This window comes from Aegilops tauschii, chromosome 2 (assembly GCF_002575655.3).
Source record: "Aegilops tauschii subsp. strangulata cultivar AL8/78 chromosome 2, Aet v6.0, whole genome shotgun sequence".
NCBI lineage: Eukaryota > Viridiplantae > Streptophyta > Magnoliopsida > Poales > Poaceae > Aegilops > Aegilops tauschii.
This window is the reverse complement of record NC_053036.3, coordinates 642542587-642552138: the sequence shown is the minus strand read 5'-3', so window position 1 is coordinate 642552138 and position 9552 is coordinate 642542587. Positions and strand designations below refer to the sequence as shown.

Sequence of the window (9552 nt, the reverse complement as noted above, 5' to 3'; positions counted from 1 at the left end):
TCTTTGACTTCTTCCCGGTAACTGGCTTACCGGGCGCGGCAACTCCCTTGCCGTCCTTCTTGAAGTTCTTCTTACCCTTGCCCTTCTTGAACTTAGTGGTTTTATTCACCATCAACACTTGATGTTCTTTTCTGATCTCTACCTCAGCTGATTTCAACATTGAATACACCTCGGGAATGGTCTTTTCCATCCCCTGCATATTGTAGTTCATCACAAAGCTCTTGTAGCTTGGTGGAAGCGACTGGAGGATTCTGTCAATGACCGCGTCATCCGGGAGATTAACTCCCAGCTGAGACAAGCGGTTGTGCAACCCAGACATTCTGAGTATGTGCTCACTAACAGAACTGTTCTCCTCCATTTTACAGCTGAAGAACTTGTCGGAGACATCATATCTCTCGACCCGGGAATGAGCTTGAAAAACCAGTTTCAGCTCCTCGAACATCTCATATGCTCCATGTTTCTCAAAACGCTTTTGGAGACCCGGTTCTAAGCTGTAAAGCATGCCGCACTGAACGAGGGAGTAATCATCAGCACGCTGCTGCCAAGCGTTCATAACGTCTTGGTTCTCAGGGATTGGTGCTTCACCTAGCGGTGCTTCTAAGACATAATCTTTCTTGGCTGCTATGAGGATGATCCTCAGGTTCCGGACCCAGTCCGTATAGTTGCTGCCATCATCTTTCAGCTTGGTTTTCTCTAGGAACGCGTTGAAATTGAGGACAACGTGGGCCATTTGATCTACAATACATAGTGTAAAGATTTTAGACTAAGTTCATGATAATAAAGTTCATATAATCAAATTATTTAATGAACTCCCACTCAGACAGACATCCCTCTAGTCATCTAAGTGAAACATGATCCGAGCTCAACTAGGCCGTGTCCGATCATCACGTGAGACGGACTAGTCAAGATCGGTGAACATCTCCATGTTGATCGTATCTTCTATACGACTCATGCTCGACCTTTCGGTCCTCCGTGTTCCGAGGCCATGTCTGTACATGCTAGGCTCGTCAAGTCAACCTAAGTGTATTGCGTGTGTTTCGAGGCCATGTCTGTACATGCTAGGCTCGTCAACACCCGTTGTATTCGAACGTTAGAATCTATCACACCCGATCATCACGTGGTGCTTCGAAACAACGAACTTTCGCAACGGTGCACAGTTAGGGTGAACACTTTCTTGAAATTATTATAAGGGATCATCCTACTTGCTACCGTCGTTCTAAGCAAATAAGATGCAAAAACATGATAAACATCACATGCAATCAAACAGTGACATGATATGGCCAATATCATCATGCTCCTTTGATCTCCATCTTCGGGGCACCATGATCATCTTCGTCACCGGCATGACACCATGATCTCCATCATCATGATCTCCATCATTGTGTCTTCATGAAGTCGTCACGCCAACGATTACTTCTACTTGTATGGCTAACCGTTTAGCAACAAAGTAAAGTAAATTACATGGCGTTATTCAATGACACGCAGGTCATGCAAAATAATAAAGACAACTCCTATGGCTCCTGCCGGTTGTCATACTCATCGACATGCAAGTCGTGATTCCTATTACAAGAATATGATCAATCTCATACATCACATATATCATTCATCACATCTTCTGGCCATATCATATCACATATATCACTTGCTGCAAAAACAAGTTAGACGTCCTCTAATTGTTGTTGCAAGTTTTTACGTGGTTTGTAGGTTTCTAGCAAGAACGTTTCTTACCTACGTATGACCACAACGTGATTTGCCAATTTCTATTTACCCTTCATAAGGACCCTTTTCATCGAATCTGTTTCGACTAAAGTAGGAGAGACAGACACCCGCTAGCCACCTTATGCAACTAGTGCATGTCAATCGGTGGAACCTGTCTCACGTAAGCGTACGTGTAAGGTCGGTCCGGGCCGCTTCATCCTACAATGCCGCCGAAACAAGAAACGACTAGTAGCGGCAAGAAGAATTGGCAACATCAACGCCCACAACTTCTTTGTGTTCTACTCGTGCATAGTAACTACGCATAAACCTGGCTCTGATACCACTGTTGGGAATCGTAGCATAATTTTAAAATTTTCCTACGCTCACCAAGATGCATCTATGGAGTCTACTAGCAACGAGGGAAGGGAGTGCATCTACATACCGTTGTAGATCGCGAGCGGAAGCGTTCCAATGAACGTGGATGACGGAGTCGTACTCGTCGTGATCCAAATCACCGATGACCGAGTGCCGAACGTACGGCACCTCCGCGTTCAACACACGTACGGTGCAGCGACGTCTCCTCCTTTCTTGATCCAGCAAGGGGGGAGGAGAGGTTGATGGAGATCCAGCAGCACGACGGCGTGGTGGTGGATGTAGCGGCTCTCCGGCAGGGCTTCGCCGAGCTTCTGCGCGAGAGAGAGGTGTTGCAGGGGAGGAGGGAGGCGCCAAAGGCTGTGGTTTGCTGCCCTCCCTCCCCCCCTTTATATAGGCCCCCAAGGGGGGGTGCGCAGCCCTTGGAGATGGGATCTCCAAGGGGGGGGGGGGGCGGCCAAGGGGGGAAGGGGTTGCCTTGCCCCCCAAGGCAAGGGGAAACTCCCCCCCCTAGGGTTCCCAACCCTAGGCGCATGGGGGGGAGGCCCAAAGTGGCGCCCCAGCCCATTAGGTGCTGGTTCCCCTCCACTTTCAGCCCACGGGGCCCTCCGGGACAGGTGGCCCCACCCGGTGGACCCCCGGGACCCTTCTGGTGGTCCCGGTACAATACCGATAACCCCCGAAACTTTCCCGGTGGCCAAAACTGGACTTCCTATATATAATTCTTCACCTCCGGACCATTCCGGAACCTCTCGTGACGTCCGGGATCTCATCCGGGACTCCGAACAACTTTCGGGTTTCCGCATACATATATCTCTACAACCCTAGCGTCACCGGACCTTAAGTGTGTAGACCCTACGGGTTCGGGAGACATGCAGACATGACCGAGACGCCTCTCCGGTCAATAACCAACAGCGGGATCTGGATACCCATGTTGGCTCCCACATGTTCCACGATGATATCATCGGGTGAACCACGGTGTCGAGGATTCAATCAATCCGTATGCAATTCCCTTTGTCAATCGGCATGTTACTTGCCCGAGATTCGATCGTCGGTATCCCAATACCTTGTTCAATCTCGTTACCGGCAAGTCTCTTTACTCGTACCGCAATGCATGATCCCGTGACTAACGCCTTAGTCACATTGAGCTCATTATGATGATGCATTACCGAGTGGGCCCAGAGATACCTCTCCGTTTACACGGAGTGACAAATCCCAGTCTTGATCCGTGCCAACCCAACAGACGCTTTCGGAGATACCCGTAATGCACCTTTATAGTCACCCAGTTACGTTGTGACGTTTGGCACACCCAAAGCACTCCTACGGTATCCGGGAGTTGCACGATCTCATGGTCTAAGGAAAAGATACTTGACATTGGAAAAGCTCTAGCAAACAAAACTACACGATCTTTTATGCTATGCTTAAGTTGGGTCTTGTCCATCACATCATTCTCCTAATGATGTGATCCCGTTATCAATGACATCCTATGTCCATAGTCAGGAAACCATGACTATCTGTTGATCAACGAGCTAGTTAACTAGAGGCTTACTAGGGACAGGTTGTGGTCTATGTATTCACACATGTATTACGATTTCCGGACAATACAATTATAGCATGAATAATAGACTATTATCATGAACACAGAAATATAATAATAACCATTTATTATTGCCTCTAGGGCATATTTCCAACAGTTAGGCTATCATGTGACGACTATCTTGAAATCATTGCTTTCTCAACCTATTCATTTACAACTCATATTTTTCTTTCTTTCAGATTGTTGTATATCTGCTCTGAAACTGAAGAACAAGCTCCAAAATTTCCCCATCAGCTTTTCGAAAAGTTAATTTCCCCATCAGTACGCTCAATGCTTCACTCTCCAACTCTCTCTCTTAATTCAAGACAGGTCTCCATCCCCACTTCTTTCTCCTTTCATTGAGGTCTGTCTGTTTGACTTCATTCTGAATTTCTACCGAAGTTTTGACTTCATGCTCCTGACTAATCATGTTGCCGTTCTTTAGGCAATGTAGTGCAAGACGAAGTTCTTCATCAACGTAGCAGATCGCCACCACCGTCTTCCCTTTGCTGCTTCCGCAAACACCAGCGGCCGACTGAGAGGCTGAGCTATAGCGCAGGCCGGGCATGGCCCAGGCGGTGATTGGAGCGATGGGCACCCTCCTGCCCAAGCTGGCTGACCTAATCACCAAGGAGTACAACCTTCAGAGGGGTGTCAGGGGCGAGAACATGTTCCTCAAAGCCGAGATGGAGAGCATGGAGACATCTCTCCTCGGGATTTCTGAGGCTCCAATCGACCAGCCACCGGACATCCAAGTCAAGCTTTGGGCCAAGGCTGTGAGGGACTTGTCATATGGCCTGGAAGATAGCATCGACAAGTTCATGGTGCGCATCGAAACCGATGGCCGACCAGATAAGTCCCATAGCTTCAGGAATTTCATTGATAAGAGCCTCAACCTGTTGACCAAGGGCAAGATTTGCCACAAGATCGGCATCGATATCAAAGACATCAAGAGCCACATCAAGGAGGTCAGTGACCGGCGTGATAGGTACAAGGTTGACAATGTGGCTGCTGCCAAGCCCGTCGGTCCAGCTATTGACACCCTTCGCCTAGCAGCCTTGTATAGAAAGGCCACGGAGCTCGTTGGCACTGACGAGAAGAGCGTTGAGGTAATCAAGATGCTGACGGAGGGAGATGAGGTTTCGGAGAAATGTCTAAAAGTGGTCTCTATTGTTGGATTTGGTGGATTGGGCAAGACAACCCTTGCCAATGCAGTGTATAAGAAGCTCAGAGTGCAAATCAGTATTCAAAAGCAAAATTTGCAATTCGATTGTGCGGCCTTTGTTTCCGTGTCTCTTAATCCTAATATGAAGCATATTTTCAAGAGCATGCTCCATCAACTTGACAAGTAGATGTACCAGAACATTAATGAAGCATCATGGGGCGAGCAACAACTCATCAGTGAGATAAGAACATTCCTTGAAAACAAGAGGTACGTTTGTGAATATGTGTTCCTCAATGTTCCGTATATGGATGCCTGAAGGAAATTACAATAGTGCAGACCTCTCAAGTTTTTATTTTCTTTGCCATTTAAGTTGGTAAGCTTTGGGAGTCAGCATAGCTCAAATGGTTGGGGGAGTGGATGTACAAACCCAACACCTGAGTTCAAATCCTCACGGAGGCGAATTTAGGTTCCTATTAGTTCTTGAGGACCATGCTTTCCTTGTACTCATGCATTTATCCTTGAGGACTAGGCTTGGTGTGTAACCAAGATTTAAAAATCTTAGTACTCATGCTTAAAAAGGTTGTATGCATCGTCCCTAGTTGGTGTAGAGGCCGGCGAAGTAAAATTATCCCCCAGTTTTAATTTGTCGAAGAAAAGTTGGTAAGCTTTATTACACAGCTCAATTCTTCCCAATTAATGTATGACAACTCTTATGTAATATATGTATTTTGATATCAACTGAAGGTACTTGATAGTTATTGATGACATATGGGATAAATCCGTCTCGGAAAATATCAAGTATGCATTGATTGAGAATGGATACGGAAGTAGAGTAATCACACCAACTCGGGTTCTTGATGTTTCCCTGCAAGCTGGTGGTGTATATCGGCTGAAACCTCTTTCTGTTGTAAACTCAAGAAAGTTGTTCTATCAAATAATATATGAGATGGAGAACAAGTCACAACCTAATCAATTGGTTGAAGTATCTGAGAGAATTTTAAAAAGATGTGGGGTAGTTCCGCTAGCTATCCTTGCGATAGGTAGCTTGCTGTCTAGTGAAAAGGGAAGAGCACATACACATGAGTATTGGTCCAAGGTGTACAAATCCATCAGTTCGGGGCTAGACAATAATCATGATGATGTGAAGAACATGAGGAGAATATTATCTGTAAGTTACTCTGGCCTACCTCTGCACCTAAAGACTTGCTTACTGCATCTTGGTTTGTATCCAGAGGATTATGAGATTGAAGCAGAACAACTAATTTGGAAATGGGTTGGTGAAGGTTTTGTGAAAAAAGAACAAGGGAGGAGCTTATATGAAGTAGGAGAGGATTACTTGAAGGAGCTAGTTAATATAAACTTGGTCCAGCCTTCATATTTAAATAGCCTTCGTCGTGTGCATGATATGGTTCGTGACTTCATCACTTATTTGTCACATGAGGAGAATTTTCTAACAACACCAGATTGTCAGCAGTTAGAGTATCTACCAAGTAAGATACGCCGATTGTCCTTGCAGACCAGGAATGAAGAAGTTGGTAATCAGCTGGCAACCGTGAGCTTGTCCCACGTGAGGTAACTTACTGTGTTTACTCCAGCTTTTAGTTTGCTGCCAGCACTCTTCTGTTTCCCAGTCCTGCGTGTATTAGATTTAGCTGAATGTGAAGTGTATAATACCCATTGGAATGATATATGCAATTTGTTTCACTTGAGATATTTGAATTTAAGGGGTACATCTATCACTAATATCCCGAAAGAGATCGGGAATCTACAATTTCTGCAAGTGCTGGACATAAGGTCTACCAAAATAGAAGAAGAGCTGCCGTCAACCTTTGCTCAACTAGCACAATTGTTGTTAATCCACATGCTTAATAGCATCACTTATGCAGTGCCAAGATCGATGTGCTCCATGTCTTACCTGTTCTTCCTAAGTATCACACTGAAAACATTAGGAGAGGAGGACCTTCAAGTTCTCGGGAGCATAGTGTCTCTCTCTGAACTGGTCATACAAGTGGAGAAACCTACACAAGGCAGAGAAAAACGGTTGACCACTGGCATTGCTTATCCATTTTCATGTCTAAAGATGTTCAGTGTCAAGAGTGACACCATGGAGTTGAGGTTTGGACGAGGAGCCATGCAAAGTCTCCAAACCCTCAAATTAGATTTTCAGGATGTGGAGGATACATTATTCCAGTTTGGTGATTTTGCATTGGGTTTAGAGAACCTTCCGTCGCTTGAGGATGTTTGTGTTACATTCAGTGAAGATACAAGCGAGAAGATTAGTAGTGTGGAAAATGCATTGAGGAAAGAGATAGATATGAATCAAAACAAGCCTAGACTGAGAGTTACAGATATGGGACGCCTCATGGTAACTACCATAATTCACACTGTCAAACAGTATATAGTTATTTTTTACTTGCTAATTTTTGTACCTTACTAGCACAAATGCCCATGCGTTGCAATGGGAGGCTACAAAACTTACCTCCAGTAGGAATGCGGGCTGCGACCCCAAGAGCCTCCAGCACCCTGGTCGCAACGCATTGGCTTTGAAATGTCGAACGATACCTGAGAAGAAAGGATGTGGCGTCCGCGTGCAGTAGATCATCGGTGGCAAAATCTCTACTATGAAATTTAAGAAGAAAATTAACATTCAATCGTGTTATTTCTCGTTCATTGCATAAACTTATTTGGGTTTAATCTCGCAAACTAGACCAATGATTAATTCTATGAAACAACATTCAGATAGAAAACATCATATCTCGCCAATTTGGGGTTTAATCAGGGATAGCTTGCTCCTTTGTCACCCAAATATACATGTACTAAGAGAATATCTATTGGATAACAGAACGGAAGGAGAAATAATCAACAATGGTGGTGACAGTAACACAAGGGGAAATAATCAAGAATGATGTTTCCAGTAACATAAGGAGCATGGTGATAACTACATTGCAGTCGTCACCAACCGAAAGCAACTGACGCAACCCAGAATATAAACTGTGTTGTAACGGGAGAGAAAAATCCTCATATGCACCATCTCCGTTATTATGCTCAACATCTGAAGTACATCAAATATTAAAAAAAGAGTCTGCAAAAAAGAAGTAGATATTAATTAATGCTAACAGACAAAACTAAGAAGACAGCTACGCATGATGCACATCATATCCGGTTGTATATATACAACCTGCAGATTTGAAATTTCAAACAATTTTGCAACTCAAACAGTTTGACCACTGACCATATCAACTAATCCATACAAAGTTCTTCACATAAAGGCAATTAGCAATCAGAAGAAAAGTTGAATGGCCAAATCTCTGAAAAGAAAATACCTGAAACGGTACATCAAGAATCTGATTACAAAATAAAACAATAACTATATCTTATCAAATCATGTGACAAAGGAATCCCTCCGTATTAATATATTGTAGTATACACCAAGATCTCCTAGCTCTGTAGCACCTTTTGTTTTCATGCATGATGAATAGGAAAATAATGTTGAAATACTACTAACCATAAAACAAGATGACATATGTTGGCATATACAAACTACAAAAGCAAGTTAACACATCACACAATAAATGAGCAAACTCAGCAGGTCTCAACTGTCAACATGTAAGCCATAGCATCAGAGATGTTAGTGAGTGAAGTTATCTTTCCTGCACATCGACATTGTCATGTACCTCTTTGAATAGATATTTAACATGAGACTTGTGAAATTGTTTTCCTCGCATGTTAGGTTGGTGCATTGTTACGGTAACAAAGCTGACGACCCATGTGGTAGATTTAACCTGGTGGTCATAATACATTTTGATCTATAAGTAAGAGTAGTGCTAAACCTCTCATATATATCCGTTGAAACCAAAAGTATACAAATGATGAATCAACGTGTAAGTTTAGCATTTTTTCGATCATTATAAGTTTAACACCAAATAACATTAAATCTATACAGAAATTTTAGCCCAGCCCAGGTCCTCTCAACCGCAGAAGGCAAGATGCGTCAATGCCGCGAGGGTTTCTGCAATCTCGCGAGATGACGAACTATTCTGAAAAGATTGTTTTCTTTTCTATACCAATGGGGCTGCGTTTGCAACCGTAATGAGGTAGAAATCTAGTACGTTTTGATATATAAGTAAGAGTAGTGCCAAACCTCTCATATCAATCGCTGAAACCAAAAGTATACAAATGATGAATCAACATGTAAATTTAGCATTTTTTCGATCATTATAAGTTTAACACCAAATAATACTAAATCTGTACAGAAAATTTAGCAGCACAAAATGATTTTCATACATATACATGGGATGTTATTTAGATGGACAATGAAATAACTATACATAAAGGAGGAAATTTTACAGCACCTCCGCATACTTATCGATTAATCCCCTATCATCTTCCCTTCTCATCTTTCCTTCGCATCTCCCCCACCATCGCCATGCCATGCGCTACAACTGCACCAAACATGAGCAGCCACATTATGAGATGGATTCAGAATAGTTTACCATTGCAGTAAGAAAACATTCCCTTACATATGGAGAAGACCTTGATTTTATATAAATTGTACAATGAGCAGTCAAGTAAGATGCACTACAACAGATCATGTTCAGTCCCAAGCATGCAAGTCTCTTCAAGTACTAATGATGAATGTCGTTCTTTATCCCCCATTCGAATACCGAAATAGCAACTTGTTTAGGAGAATAACACTATCAGTTAGAGAAGGTTGTTCTTGCTTATAGGTCATCGAGACCCA

The 9552-nt window shown here is 43.4% G+C and overlaps 1 pseudogene; it reads left to right on the top strand.

Moving 5' to 3' along the window:
• The first annotated feature begins 4212 nt into the window (after window positions 1-4212).
• LOC109744597 (disease resistance protein RGA5-like) lies at window positions 4213-8442 on the top strand (annotated as a pseudogene).
• Window positions 8443-9552: the final 1110 nt, after the last annotated feature.